The sequence below is a fragment of the Cupressus sempervirens genome, chromosome 11 (assembly GCF_028749045.1).
Source record: "Cupressus sempervirens isolate cs-2001-9-10 chromosome 11, ASM2874904v1, whole genome shotgun sequence".
NCBI classification, from domain to species: domain Eukaryota; kingdom Viridiplantae; phylum Streptophyta; class Pinopsida; order Cupressales; family Cupressaceae; genus Cupressus; species Cupressus sempervirens.
This window is the reverse complement of record NC_143128.1, coordinates 565,462,063-565,476,102: the sequence shown is the minus strand read 5'-3', so window position 1 is coordinate 565,476,102 and position 14,040 is coordinate 565,462,063. Positions and strand designations below refer to the sequence as shown.

The following is a 14,040-nucleotide window of genomic DNA, read 5'->3' as shown; positions in this document are numbered from 1 at the left end:
CACCTATGAATTGGGCTAATGAACAGAAATTCAATGGCAGATGCTTTACATGCAACAAACATGATCACAAGACAAAAGAATGTCGGAGCAATTCAAATACTACACCCTTTTCTAGATATTGTTTCACGTGCTGGCAGTATTGGCATACATCTAGAGAATGCAGATCGAGATCTAGATTGGAGATGAGACCTAATGCTAATGGAGGAAACCTTACATGCCACAAATGCAACAACTTTGGACACACTGCAAGAAATTGCAGGTTAAGGAGCAATCAGATCAATCAGAGGTATGTGAATCAAAATGTCATTTGTTTTAGATGCAATGATCAAGGGCATATTGCTAAGAATTGCAGATATAGAGATAATGGAATAAGAATGAATGGTTTGGTTAAGGCAAATATTGCAAACAATGATAATAAGACAAAGAAAATTGATGTGAATGATGTTAACAATGAAATGAAGAAGACATGGGTTAGAAAAGAATAGATTGATTCTATTGGACAGATCACACCAGTCCTTGGTGTCAATTCTTCATTGGCAGCCTAATTAGATCAAGGACACAATGGGGAGGAAATGGCAGAAAATCTAAAAACCTCTGGAGATGGCATCATCTCTCGATGCGATTTTGGATTGTTGAAGATTTGGTCCTACATTGCTAAATCATGGATCGCAGGTTGATATTTGGTCATATGGATGATCACAGGAGAATTGTCGGCTTACTGGTTTTCATCAGCTTTTGGAGGTTAGGTTACAGAGGGCATTTAATGATTGAACTGATAGATAAAAGAACTTTGAGTCTTATTGCACACATTGCAACTAGAACTACTTGGAGAGTTGTGACTTGAAGGCAATTTAGTGATTGAATCAAGAAGTTAACAAATCTATGAGTAAACCCTGGCAGCATTCATAATGTATTTTTGTAGCAAATCATTTCTATCTTTTGGCATTACAAACAGATTGTAAGTGTTATGGAGAAGCCAAGGTATAAATTCAAGCTACACTCTTTTAAATCAATGGAAGACTACCCAAAAGGTGCATTTTCACATGTACACGATGGAGTTATGCATGTCTAATGTTAGATTTTAACCCAGAAATTAGATAAACAGAAATAACTAATAACCATAAAAGATGCAAATGACACACAAAAATATCCTACGAAAACCCTTCTAGAATGAAGGAAAAAACCCAGCCACACACAATAAAAGATCATTTTATTGATAATGAAATTCAAGTGTACAATACCTTTCACTTGAAGCAATATATATAACACAAGAGGGACTCTTCATTTACAACAAAAGGTCTCTTGAAATTCCCAACAATATAACTTTTTATTACAAACACAACTCTTCATATTTTCATGTCTTTACACATGATAAATGACACACGTCATTATATTTAACATTACAATTATCATAAACATTTTTTTCAGCTGAAGGTGACTATAACAGAATTAACACCTAGAAATAAAGATTTCTATCGCAGCTACAAACTCCAACACTCCCTCTTAGCGAGCAGGGAAGATTTAGTTGAACAGTTACACAAGGCTGCAACCAAAATGTCAATGATAAAATCTAATCATATAGATCCTATAAAATTTCATGAAATCACTCAACATGAAAACCCTGCAAGAAATGGAAACAGATTTTATCAAGATGTCACGGAATCTCTCAACATGCCACTAAGAGAACAATATACTTATTGTTAATAGTTGTGGAATCACTCAACATGATAGACTTGTAAGAATCACAGCTAAGCCTTTAATCACAGACTCTCTCAACATGAACTATCATGGAATTTCTCAACATGACATCCAACTCCCATCACGAAATCTCTCAATGCGAGATCATCATGGAATCTCTCAACATGATGTTCACTTCCCAGAGTGAAAGAGTTACCATAACCAATTCTTACAATCTTATTTATATACACAATAATAGAAATAGGCGTAACAAAAACAAGACTTAGTTCCATTTAAGCCTCAAATTTTACAAATACCACAAGCATATATGAGAATGAAGGGGATTCCATAAGAACTCCCTCATAATTATGAAGCCTCCCTCTGAAGCTAAAATCTCCCTTTGAATGCAAAACAATCTCATCTCATTGCTTTATCCTGCAACAAAGAGATATCCTAAAATTTGCCCATTACAGAGATTATTGCTAAAACGCATACATTAGTTCAAGATCAATATTCAATGATAAGAAAACTTATCTTTTGATTTCAGATGATTCCTCGCGAACATGATCACTTCTACACAAATAAGTCCAAACTTCTTGCAAGCAAAACAAACTGCCCAGATTGTTATGTCCCAGCGTTCCTTTACCCAACAACTCAAGCTTCCAGTCCGTCACCAATGTTTGCTCACTCATTTATAGTTCAGTATTCTGTAAATATATTTAAAAAACTGCAAGTATCTCACGGATACTTCTGAAACACATTCAATGATCATACACTATCATATACAAATGTATTTCCTGATAAGTCTTTGCCTGACAGGGACTCTTCAAACAAAAAATTCTACCAAACCGACATCACTCTTCACACAAGCTATTTAAAATGACACCCTTTTGTTTATTATATAATTAAATGTGAAATACCTGGAAACATAACTACATAGACCTCTCAAAGCAGAGATGAAAGACTACATGTCTTAGCATAATAAATAATAATAATAAATTGCGTGAAAATGCAGATTCTTACCTGTCAGACCATGCTCTTTTCCGTCAAACAAAAGTTCTTCCATGCATATTTATTACCTCATTTATACCGATTCAAAAGCAGTTCTAAGGCTAAAGCCTGTAAACCATATGTTGCAAAGTAAGAGAATGCCTAAGAGAGGATTCCCCATGATAGATAACAGTTATGAATAGTCCTTTTGCAGCAGTCGGAAGGCATTCTTTCCATCGTTATTATCTGTGATCCGTAGCTTCAAACTTAGAGAATTAGATCCCGAGAAAAGGAAGTTTGATGCCAGTCAGAGAGAACTTGAGAGTCCAAATTTTGTAAAATGTGTAATAAATACCAGAGTATAAAGCTTTTAAGATTTTGCAGATCACACCGATCCATGACCTCTGAATACAGACAGAAACAAAATTCAGAGCACGCCCATGTAACAGATGGCGTGAGATAAATGATAGATGGTTGGAATTTGCTCGGGCATGCATCTAGTCACACATAACTGACAATAATAAAGGGATATGAAGAAAGACGCAGAATCTCCATGTATATCTCCGCATCATTACAGTCTGCAATATCCACCAAATGTGTCAAACTGTCACTGAGTTACCACCCTTACTTCTGTTAAAAGCCTTGCCCATCCTTATCATCATTCAGAATAGAAGGCATCTAACACTCCATCACAAAATTTGCATATTATATTTGTTGTCCCACTTACATTTGTCATTGAAAGTTGCAACGTCAAAACATGACTCCCGATAATGACATCCAATCACGATGTTATTGTTTTAGTGACCTGTTACATATTTTTCTTCTTTGTCATTACAAAGAAAAAGTAAGAACTACCACAAATAATTAATAGTTGAAGACACCTACCTCTATGGTGAAAAAAAAACAATGACGAGCACAGAAAATGCATGAGTGTTTACAAACAAGTCTCTTTCAAAGCTTAATAACTCATCCAAGTTCAGCTCTCTGCTGACAAAAGAACAACCTCTACAAAGAATAAACCCCATCTTGGATATAGAGGAACACTCACTTCTGAAAGTCTGCAAACCATCTTGAAGAAGATACACATAAAAATGAGTCAATTGGACTTCTGTATTATTGCATTCAATTTTCCACAGAGCACTGGGCCGCACACATGGAGAGTCTGCTAATATGGAATTGAAGAAGACATTACGAATCTCCCTCTCAAAAGTACATAACTTGTTGTTGATGAAGCAGAGGAAAACAAGAGAAGGAGTCTTCATATTGAGAAAGATTACAGTTACAACTAGGACTCTCCAGAAATACCATATCCATATGTACATCATAAGCACTCCAACAAAATGCAATAATTATGCTTATAACCTGTATGAATGCACCAGCAAGAACGAGACATGCAAACATGTAGATAAATGCAAAACAAAAACAAAACAGAGAGCCTTCAAGAGTGAGAATCTATCTCACAACTTCTCAGAACTGTTGATATAACCTGGCTCTGATACCATGTTGGATTTTAACCCAAATAAACAGCAATAACTAATAACACAATCATTATATCATGGAAGAACGATGACTATCAATCATATCATTCAGTCAGATATCAAACTAGCTTCAATGATTCTCGGATACAAGGCACATTATAGCAGTAGAACAAGCTCTATTTAGTGACCATTATTCACATAGTATATTGAATGTTGCAAGAAGACACTAAATCTGATCTTTGTCAGATATTGAGGATGCAATTGTTGGAAAATTTGGACACGATAAAGGACAAATTTAAAGTTTTCAAGTATGGTTCATTAATTATACACATGTTCATATATCAGATGAACTTTGTTCAGGGAGTTACGTGGCACAAGCATGTATTGGTAGCTCAACAAATTTCCCAATTTTGTCGATCACGAGACAAGGATCAGGTGGGCATTCTTTGTCTGGACAATAAAAAATGTCTCAAAAGAGGATATAGTTAAGAGAAAGAATTCTTAAGGAGATAGTGGAAAGATTTGCAGATACTGTGTGTTTCATGGTTGAAACTGATCAATGTGGCATAGAGGCAATAGAACCAAGCGAAATATGGATACAACCTGTTGATGTTTTGGTAGCTTTAGTAGGATAAACATGTGAGAACAAAGAGATATTAATATAATGACAATGATTCATATATATATATATATATATATATAGACACACACACACACACAACTATAATTAAGGTTGTCATTACATTGTATTAATTATGTTGATGAATAGACATGTCTCATGAAGGGACATGTCTCCTCTTTTGGTTTATTCATACAAACACAACTAGGATGCTGTCATTTGAAAAACACATACCACATACACACACACACAACTATAACTAAGGTTGTCATTACATTATATTAATTATGTTGATGAATAGACATGCCTCGTGAAGGGACATGTCTCCTCTTTTGGTTTATTCATACAAATACAACCAGGACGCTGCCATTTGAAAAACACATACCACATATTATGGCAGTGCTTAGTACATTTGCAGCGATCCTCATAAAACCAACACAACCAATGGGCTATGAAGTCATTTCTGATATGTATTAGAAAAATTTTAAATGATTCAATGAATCTGGACAACATGAAAAATGTATTACACTGTTCAAGGAATTGAATGAGTCAATTCTCAAGGAATTTTGTACAAATTTGTGTATGAAGCCAAGACATGTTTTGGCAAATAAAATGAAGAAATATTCCACATTGGAAATGATAACTTACATTATGATTTGGCTGACACAGTAAGGAATTCAAGTCTTTGCAAGTTAGTTAAGATTGGAAAAGCAATTTTGAAGGGAAATGGAAACCCTAATTAGGCTTACATCCCGAAGGAAAAGACACCTTATAAGGCAACAATTGATGTGAGAAGAGAAGTGAGAGAGAGAGAGAGAAAGAGAGAGTTACAGTTTTTATGAAAAGTTGATGAAGTGTTGAACTGTGATTTCCGAGCTATTTAAAAAGAGATTACAGGATTGAATTGAGGTCAAGAACAGAGCATCAAGGATCTGATTAGCATTGAGGAGTGCATTTTACAGGTCAATTTTCGCTTGTTATATTTCTAATAGTTTCAACAAGTCTAAATCCCTTAATCGGGTAGTCTTTAGCAAGACTTTACTGTAAATCCCTTAACAGGGTGAACATTTGCATAAGTGGGATTTTAAATCCTCTAAAAAGATAGTGGTGCAGGAGCACCTAACCCTCCATTCACCATGGCATCTTCATTTTTAACTCTTTATGAGTTCTACTCAAAGGCATTTAAGCCTAAAGAGACATTTGTAATAAGGTAGTCATAGTGATTCAATAATTTGAGCCTGATTGTAAGACCTAGTCCCCATTTGGTACTTTATAAACCTTGGGTTTTGACTATGGTCAAGAGGCATTTCTTAGATCTAGCGTAGGATAGGAATATCTTTAGGTTTCTAAACATATTCTAGGACCTTATGACACAAGGCAAAGGTCCTAAAAGGGTCAGATTGCACAATTTGTTAAAATTGCAAAAAGTTGCTTGACAACTTTTGCGAAAAGTTGTCAACTCCCAACGGTCACAACCTTTGAATTTCGGTTGGGAGGGTTTGGGAAGCACTTCATATAGCCCTACCAAGCAGGTGGAAGTCAGACAATGTACTTTTGCCTTTCAAATCAAATAAAGATCCCATTTTTCCTTGTAAAACACAGCAATTTCTGAGTGTACGGACAGATACGGATTGACACGTGAATAACCTATTGTTCTGAAATCGTGGACATCATAGTTGATCAATGCAATTGATTTGAGGATCTAAAGTGCTCTACAACTCAAGTTATTGTTAGATCATTCTCAAATGCACCAAAACCCTCCTTTTGGTGGCCAGTTTCAATAATGAAGCCATAACTTGCATTCCCACCATGGGATTTCCAAACCACTTGGTAAAATGCAAGTTAGGAAGTTGTATTTTAACATACCTGAAGGATTAAAGATGGAAGTCAAGGCTCCTATATTTGCTAGCAAGCCCTAGCCCAAACATTTTTGTGTTTGGTGCAAAACAACAGATATTGAGTGTTGTAGGCACTTGTGGGGTGGATGAAGCCAACCTAATGGTGGATATTGAAGCCTGATAGTTCCCTACATGTTTTCTCATTGGTAGTTTTGCCTGGTCAAACAGCTAACTAGCATTTCCTTCACAAACCCTAGTAAGTAGGCTTAAACAAGGGATTTGTTGCATTTTTGGTTAGGGCATCATCTGACCAGTCTGGAGTCTACAAGTTTGGAATCTTGTACTTCTTCCAAAAGGGTATCCATATATGTAGTTTGTTTTCAAGGTCCTTTGGAGGATTTTCAAACCAAGTCCAATTTACCTCATTGATAGGGCTAATAGTGGCTCCTTGGCCTAATAGGCAATATGATTGTTTGAGACCTTTGGGAACAAAACGGGCTTACCAAACTCACCAGTTTGAGATGGTTGATCATTAAGGAACCTTTCCACTTCCCCCTAAACTCATAGGTTCCATATCTAAGCAAAAACCTAGTTTTAGTAGATTTTGTGCTTTGAAGCGTAGTTGTGCAACTTTGATGCCCAGGCTATATTTTGAAGTAGAATTTTTTCAAAGGTGTTGAGCCCTCCCTTGACTCTATTTTGGAGTACTTGGAAGTATCCTACGGCTACACCACACCAATTTTTCTGTTTAAGGGAGAGCTTTGCATCAGGCAGTCTGTAATATAACTTGTGATATTCTAACAAGGAATCGATCACTCATGACAAGGTGAGACACCTAAAAATTGGCAAATTGTAAGCTCCCAACAAAGCACTCTTTTCAACTGCTGTGAGAAAATTGTGAGTGTCATCCTCACCATGGTTTTCCCCTCTGACCAAGGGTTTCTACGAGAAAAAAATCTCTGTTATGTGTGTGCATGCGTTGTCATTTTGTTCATTGCATTTCTACATTACATTTCAGTTGCATGCTCTATAGTTTGGAAAGTCTCTTTTCTTGCTACTTAAAGATATCAGTAGAAGTAATTAAAGTTTTTTAAGGTACTAATTTAACCCCAACCCCCCTCTCAGTACCTATAATTTCCAAGTTCCAACAGAAAGAAGTAGAACCAGCACCCTTCACTGAGTAGCTCTCATCATCACCAATAAACTTGTAAATGTGAATCTTCTTCTTTCAAATTAAATAGATGTACTTTAAACCCTGTGATTTGATGAAGTGCACCACTGTCAATCAGTCAAGTATCACTATTTGTGGGAATGTTGCTTGAAAGTGCAGAGATGAATAATAACCCTTCAGAATTATTGTTGGACTGTCTTTGCGGAGAAGAATTCTCAACCTTTACAGCAGCACCAACAGCATGAAGCAAAGGTCTTGTGGTGCAATCTCTTGCGAAATGTCCAAACTTATCACACCATAGTATTGAACTCAATAGAGTTCTCTCTTCTTTCTCTTGAAGTCAAGGGCTAATCAGAAACTCTTGTCTCTGAATCTCTTAAAGTTCCCTCCCTTCAGATTTTCTTTGGAAGTATGAGTTGCAAGAACATGATCATCTTCATGATGATTTCTATGACCATTACCACTTGTTTCTAATCTACATTCTTCTTGAATACAATCTGCCCTTAGTCTGTCAAATTTTGGAAGCTCATCTCTTCCACTAACACCTGAATGAAGCATTCCCAAGAATGGGGAAGTCAATTCATAGCAAGCATAACCAAATCTTTATATGAGAAAGTTTCACCAATTGCACAAAGCTGATCCATTAGTTCTGTAATTTTCATAAAGTATGAAACTACAGATTTACCTCTTGCCATCTTTTACATGTAACAATTGACACCTCAATGCAAAAACTATAATGGTATCATTGAACTCATATAAATCCTTGAGAGTCTTGAACATTTTACCAGTTGTTTCCAATTTTGAGATGACAGGAATTAGATGATCTTGTTTCAATCAATCATAATTTTTTTGGCCAAGATCTTGTTCTTCTTTCACTGAATTTTTCCACCATCATCAGATGGCTCAACAAAATAAGAATTGATGTAATCCAAGAGATCATTTTCTTTAAAAAAATTAAAACCACCAACACTCTGGACTCCCACGAAGCAAAATTTGAAGATCCATCCACCCTATTTCCAACATATAAACCATTCACCATTTTCACACACAAATAATGATTTTATAAAAGGGAATAAAAAATAATAACACCGCATTAAATTGATGTTATATCTTGTGCAATTTGTATGTTTCTGAAAGCATTCCATCAAGCAAGAGAAAAAGCACTCATAACGAGAAGTAGTTTGTCACTGTTATGATCTTTTTGTATCTGAGCCTAAAGCAAGTTTGTATGAGAAAATCTAGATTTGAATACATTCATTTCGAAGGCAGTATTGTTTTCCCTTCATATCTATTCAGGGACATTACAGTGGTATCAGAGTTGGTGATCTTGCTAGCATGTCGGGTTAATGAGCAGTGACGAAAGTATTGCCGCTTGGATAGAATGGGAGATGTGCATACAAATAAAATGGCCCTCCTGAGAGAGTTCAAAGGAGGATGGTAGAAGATGAGCGAGACCCTAGCAAGAAGACATCAGCAGATTAAGAAAACACTCAAACATCTGGCAGAAGAAGTGGAGCTAATGGAAGTTCCCACAAATATCAGTCCAATCCAAGGCTGATGATGTCAACCTTCCCTCCAAGGATCAAGCAACTGGAAATTGATATGCCCTCTTTGGCTAAAAGCAATTCAAGCAAGATTGGTTTGATGGAGGATGGCAGATGGACATATCTCTCAAGGACTGCATAGACCTGAGGACGAGATATCCACCATCCAAAGGTAATAAAGACTATAACAACAATGTCAGACAAAAGATAGGCAATGAAGATGATGTGCTACATGACACCACAAGCCCTATTGAGGATGAGGACATGCTCATAGGTTCATGTCAGCCACACAAAGATATGGACGAGAAAGAATCAACAATTGTTCCTTCACGTGGGGAACAGCTAAATCTACAAGAAAGCCACAAGGACAAAGAAGATGCCTGCACCAAGTTTCCCAAGCCAACATTGGTCAGTCAGCTTCACCAAGATGCAGACTGTACCAATGATCCTTTGAATCAGCAAGTTCTACAGTTGGTTGGTCAAAAATCAGTTTATAGTGATGATGTTTGGTCTTGTAGTGTGATTTATTTCAATTGTTTCATTCACATGTTTGCTTTGGAAAAATACTTGATGGGGTCATATAAGGCATTTTGCATTAGAGAGCTGACTGTAAAGACTAGATACAGTCCTACAATATGACCGTGTTTGTTTTGTCATGGTTGCCTCGCCATGGTTTTGGTTGGGGGCAAAGAATATAATAAGGATGCAGACCTGGATAAGTAAGGAAATGGCCAGCACTTGTTGAGGGTGTGATAAGAAAGGGCAAAAGCAAACATAGTTCTGATTTTCTGAAAGCTATCAGCAGTTTATTATCATCACATAAGCAATGCATCAATGACAGCCAAGAGTGGGTTAGCAAACACGTGATTGAAATTGGAGATGTTGATTACCTACAATTTGATTTCACAACCACAATTGAAGAGGAGCGTGAGATAAAAGATCCAATCCATAGTGATGCTGATGACAACTTTTTTGTACACGCGTTTGATGGGAAACAAAAGTGTGGAGGAAGAAGCTAGAGGCCAATCCGAAAATTTCTTTAAGAATTCACACCACTTGGAAGTTGCATCTCTCCCTCTCGTTGATGATACCCATCAAATGATGTCAAATTGTCTGTGGAGAGCACAAGAGGGAGAGCTATCACTTGCAGATTTGAAGTCTCTTAGAGAAGCTATGAAGGTGATGATTTCAGATTTCTTACAGCTTCTTACTGATAAAGAACATCTCCTCCAACTCAATGAGATGTATTCTGATGCTTTCAGGAAAAAAGAAGATGAAGTACACAAGCTGACCTATGAGAAGGTTGTTGCATTTCTTGCTCACATTGATGATACACATCAAATGATGTCAAATTGTTTGTCAAGAGCGTAAGGGGGAAAGCTATCACTTGAAGATTTGAAGTCTCTTAGAGAAGCTATCGAGATGATAAATCAGATTTCTTACACCTTCTTACTGATAAAGATCGTCTCTTCCAAATAAATGAAATGTATTCTAAAGCTTTGAGGAAAAAAGTACATGATGTACACAAGCTCACCTATGAGAAGGTTGCCATGAATTCAATGAAAAACACTCTGTTGGTGAGATCGATGCAGAGTTGAACTTGACACCTGAGGAAGGAGCACATAATGCAAGAGTGGGTGTGAGAATGAAGGATTCAAATTGTAGGCATGGAGAGGATACGATTTTCAGTTGGGAGCTTCGTATGGAGATGTTAGTGATGATTCAAAATGACAGACACCTCTTTGCACCTTGACACCTTATCATGAGCGTAACATTTCCTTGTTTAGGCTGGATGCTGCCCTACAATCAAAAAGATCTGATTTACTGATTAATTAAAGGCAATTCTTTGATAAATCTTGAAGCTTTTGTTGACAACACTACCTTGGTTGGATTTAATTTTTCCATGAACATAGGAAGCTCTGATTTCCTGATTGGGCTTGATACTTTAATTGTCGACAGCAAGATCATGATGGGATTTGACACTAATCTAACCTCAGAATATTCTGATTTTCTGATTATGGAAAGCAGCATTTCAGTTGGGTTCCATAATGTTCGATAGAGTACACTGTTTTGGATCACAACAACCTATGGCACACCTATGAACATGACAGAAAAATGGATGAGGACTCGAATCAAGCTTGAGACATATGGTATTCGCTTGAAGACATTTCGCAGCGCAACACTTGTCAAAAAACTTTTAAAAAAAGAAGGAAGGAAGAATTGAGATCCTTGAGGACACTATGGGCATGCATGATTATTTTTCTGACTTGTTCCTTGGGAACAACCATTCCTCACCTCTGCATAATCATGAGATAGCGGCCACTTCACACAAGGATGTGGCATTCACATTTTGTGTGAAGAATGTAATGAAAATTCTGATTTTGCACATCAGCTCTTGGAGGATGGATGAAGAGCTAATTGTATGGCTACTCAAGCAAGGAAGCGCTTGCATTCAGATTTATCATTTATAAGGGCATGGAGAAAGCTACCCTTATTTGCATCATGAGACACATGAATTTCCCCTTTTTGAGAACCCTTTAGAGGGCCAAGTCAGGGAAAAAAGAGGATAGTGGAACATACAAGTTGGTGGATTAGCCACTAGTGTTGTAGCTGTTGAGGGAGGCATGACTGTTTTGGATTCGATTGGCCCCTTGATCTTTCACATTGATTTTGTGGAGTTGTCTCTCCTAGAGACTCTTATGTTGGGGCTCATGTTTTTTGGGGCAGCCTATGAGAGGGTATACTTGGACAGTGATATTGTTGATTTATCCTTGTATGTGGACACTCTTGCAGAAGCCACTGAAATACATTGTTGGAGTATGGAATCTTCCTCTTTGTGGGGCATGAGGCATGCATGATTGACATTTCTATGGAATCTTCCCTTGAAATACATCGTTGGAGTATGGAATCTTCCTCTTTGTGGGGCATGAGGCATGCATGATTGACATTTCTATGGGTGAGTGGCATATTCCTATGGGAAGTAAGTTGCAGCCAAGTCTTGAGGATCCTAATTACCTCTTTGGGGCTGCAACTAATTGTTATGAGAATGTGTTGATTTAGGATATACTAATCGGCATAATTGATGCTTGGCTTCAGTGGGATCATGAGGAGCTGCCATGGCAACTCCAGGAAGGATGATGCTATATCAATGTAGAGCAGCAAAAGCTTGTTGGAGATTTGCACTGTTAGATCTTAATAAGCCTGGTAGAGACAGAATTCTGTAGCGGAAAATGGACACGTTGAAAGCTTACCTTAGCATCACATAATGAGTCTATACGATGTTACTAGTAAACTGTCTTGTTCTAATAGTACCTCAAGGTTGTTGCGATGAAATATCTCCAAAACAGGATACTTTTCACAATTCAGATTTTCACCCTAATTTTCTAGTTTCAGATTTGATATTTGCGTAGAAATTTAAAGGTGTCCACAAGAGTAATTACAAGCAAGATAACTGCAATTAAATTTATTTCCTAATACCAAATGCAACTGCAGACCTAAAATGATTACTGCAACTTAAATATTCATCGACAATTTCTCAAACATTACATTACTGAGTTTTTATTGCAGAGATTAAAAAGTGCAGATTCAGAACATAACATTAACAAATCTTCTCTGACCTTGTATTTGCCGATCAGTTGATTACAGACATAAAATGCAGGAAATCTGATAATGGTTTGCAGCAACAGCAATCTCCTATTCTTTCAATTGCCTCAATACACAGCACTCCAACCTCAGGCTAGAAGGAAACCCCTTTGCACGGAGCGCCTGCAATTATTGTGATTGAAGTATTGGGTGAATGATATTTGCAGAGTATGACATCTGCACTCTATAACCTGACCGCAATGCCTGGTATGCCTGATGCAACACCTTTTTCCGGAAGGACAGAAAAGTATAATAGTGTGTGTTCGTCAACCTCCAAACTCGTTTCGCATAGACCAAACACTATCTGTGATTTTCTAGGGTACCAACTGTTCACATTCAACGCATTACACCGCAAATGTCAACTCCCAAACACAGCAACTGACCACATAAACCATCACGGCAAATGAAATATTGAACCAAGGGAAAATGGCTTCACGGTAATCTTCGAAAAGTACCAGCATAAATTTTTACTTTCTTTTTTTTTAAAGTCCTTCTACCAAATATAATATTCCTAAAGTTTTATAGTATTTTTAAGTTCATTTAGAGTCCATTTGGTTTGTGGAATTTAAAAAATTCGGATTTCTACAAACTTTGGTTCAGCCAAATCAAGGTTTTGTATATCTTCATTTTGATTTTTGGAATTTTACTGAAAGCGACACATTTTTATGTGTAAGCTTGGAGTTGAAGGCAAATTTCAAAAAGTAGTCCAATCTATTGTTTTTACACTCCTTAAAAAACAAAACTAGGTTTTGATTTCAATTCCTACTATTTTAAGAAGTTGGAAAACCTAATTTTGAGGCAAAATTGGAAGTCTTGTATGCTAATTCCATTTTGCAAATTTTGAAACAAACGCACAAATTTTCAAATCCAAGTTTTAGAAAAGCCAAATTCTGTCATCTTCCAGGAACCAAACGGGCCCTTACATAACAAAAAGGTCTTTTTTCTTATTGGTCCAGGACTATTTTTCTGGGCATAAATTTTATTTTTCAAATTGAAAAATGTAGAAACAATGCAAGAGATAAGAATGCAATTAATGTTCTTGTTAGATTTTGTTTGATATTTTTTCACAAACATTGGCAAA

At 36.7% G+C, this 14,040-nt stretch overlaps 1 protein-coding gene across 2 annotated transcripts in view; it reads right to left on the bottom strand.

Moving 5' to 3' along the window:
• The window catches only part of LOC149530887 (uncharacterized), a 37,286-nt gene extending 23,834 nt beyond the window's left edge, over positions 1–13,452 (bottom strand). Inside the window, exon 1 of one of the 2 annotated variants that reach the window (XM_089808979.1) lies at positions 12,935–13,452. The gene's annotated coding sequence lies outside the window, so the exon portion shown is untranslated. The remainder of the gene's footprint in view (positions 1–12,934) is intronic. The other variant, XM_089808980.1, reaches the window with a different exon arrangement.
• Between the last annotated feature and the right edge of the window lie 588 nt (positions 13,453–14,040).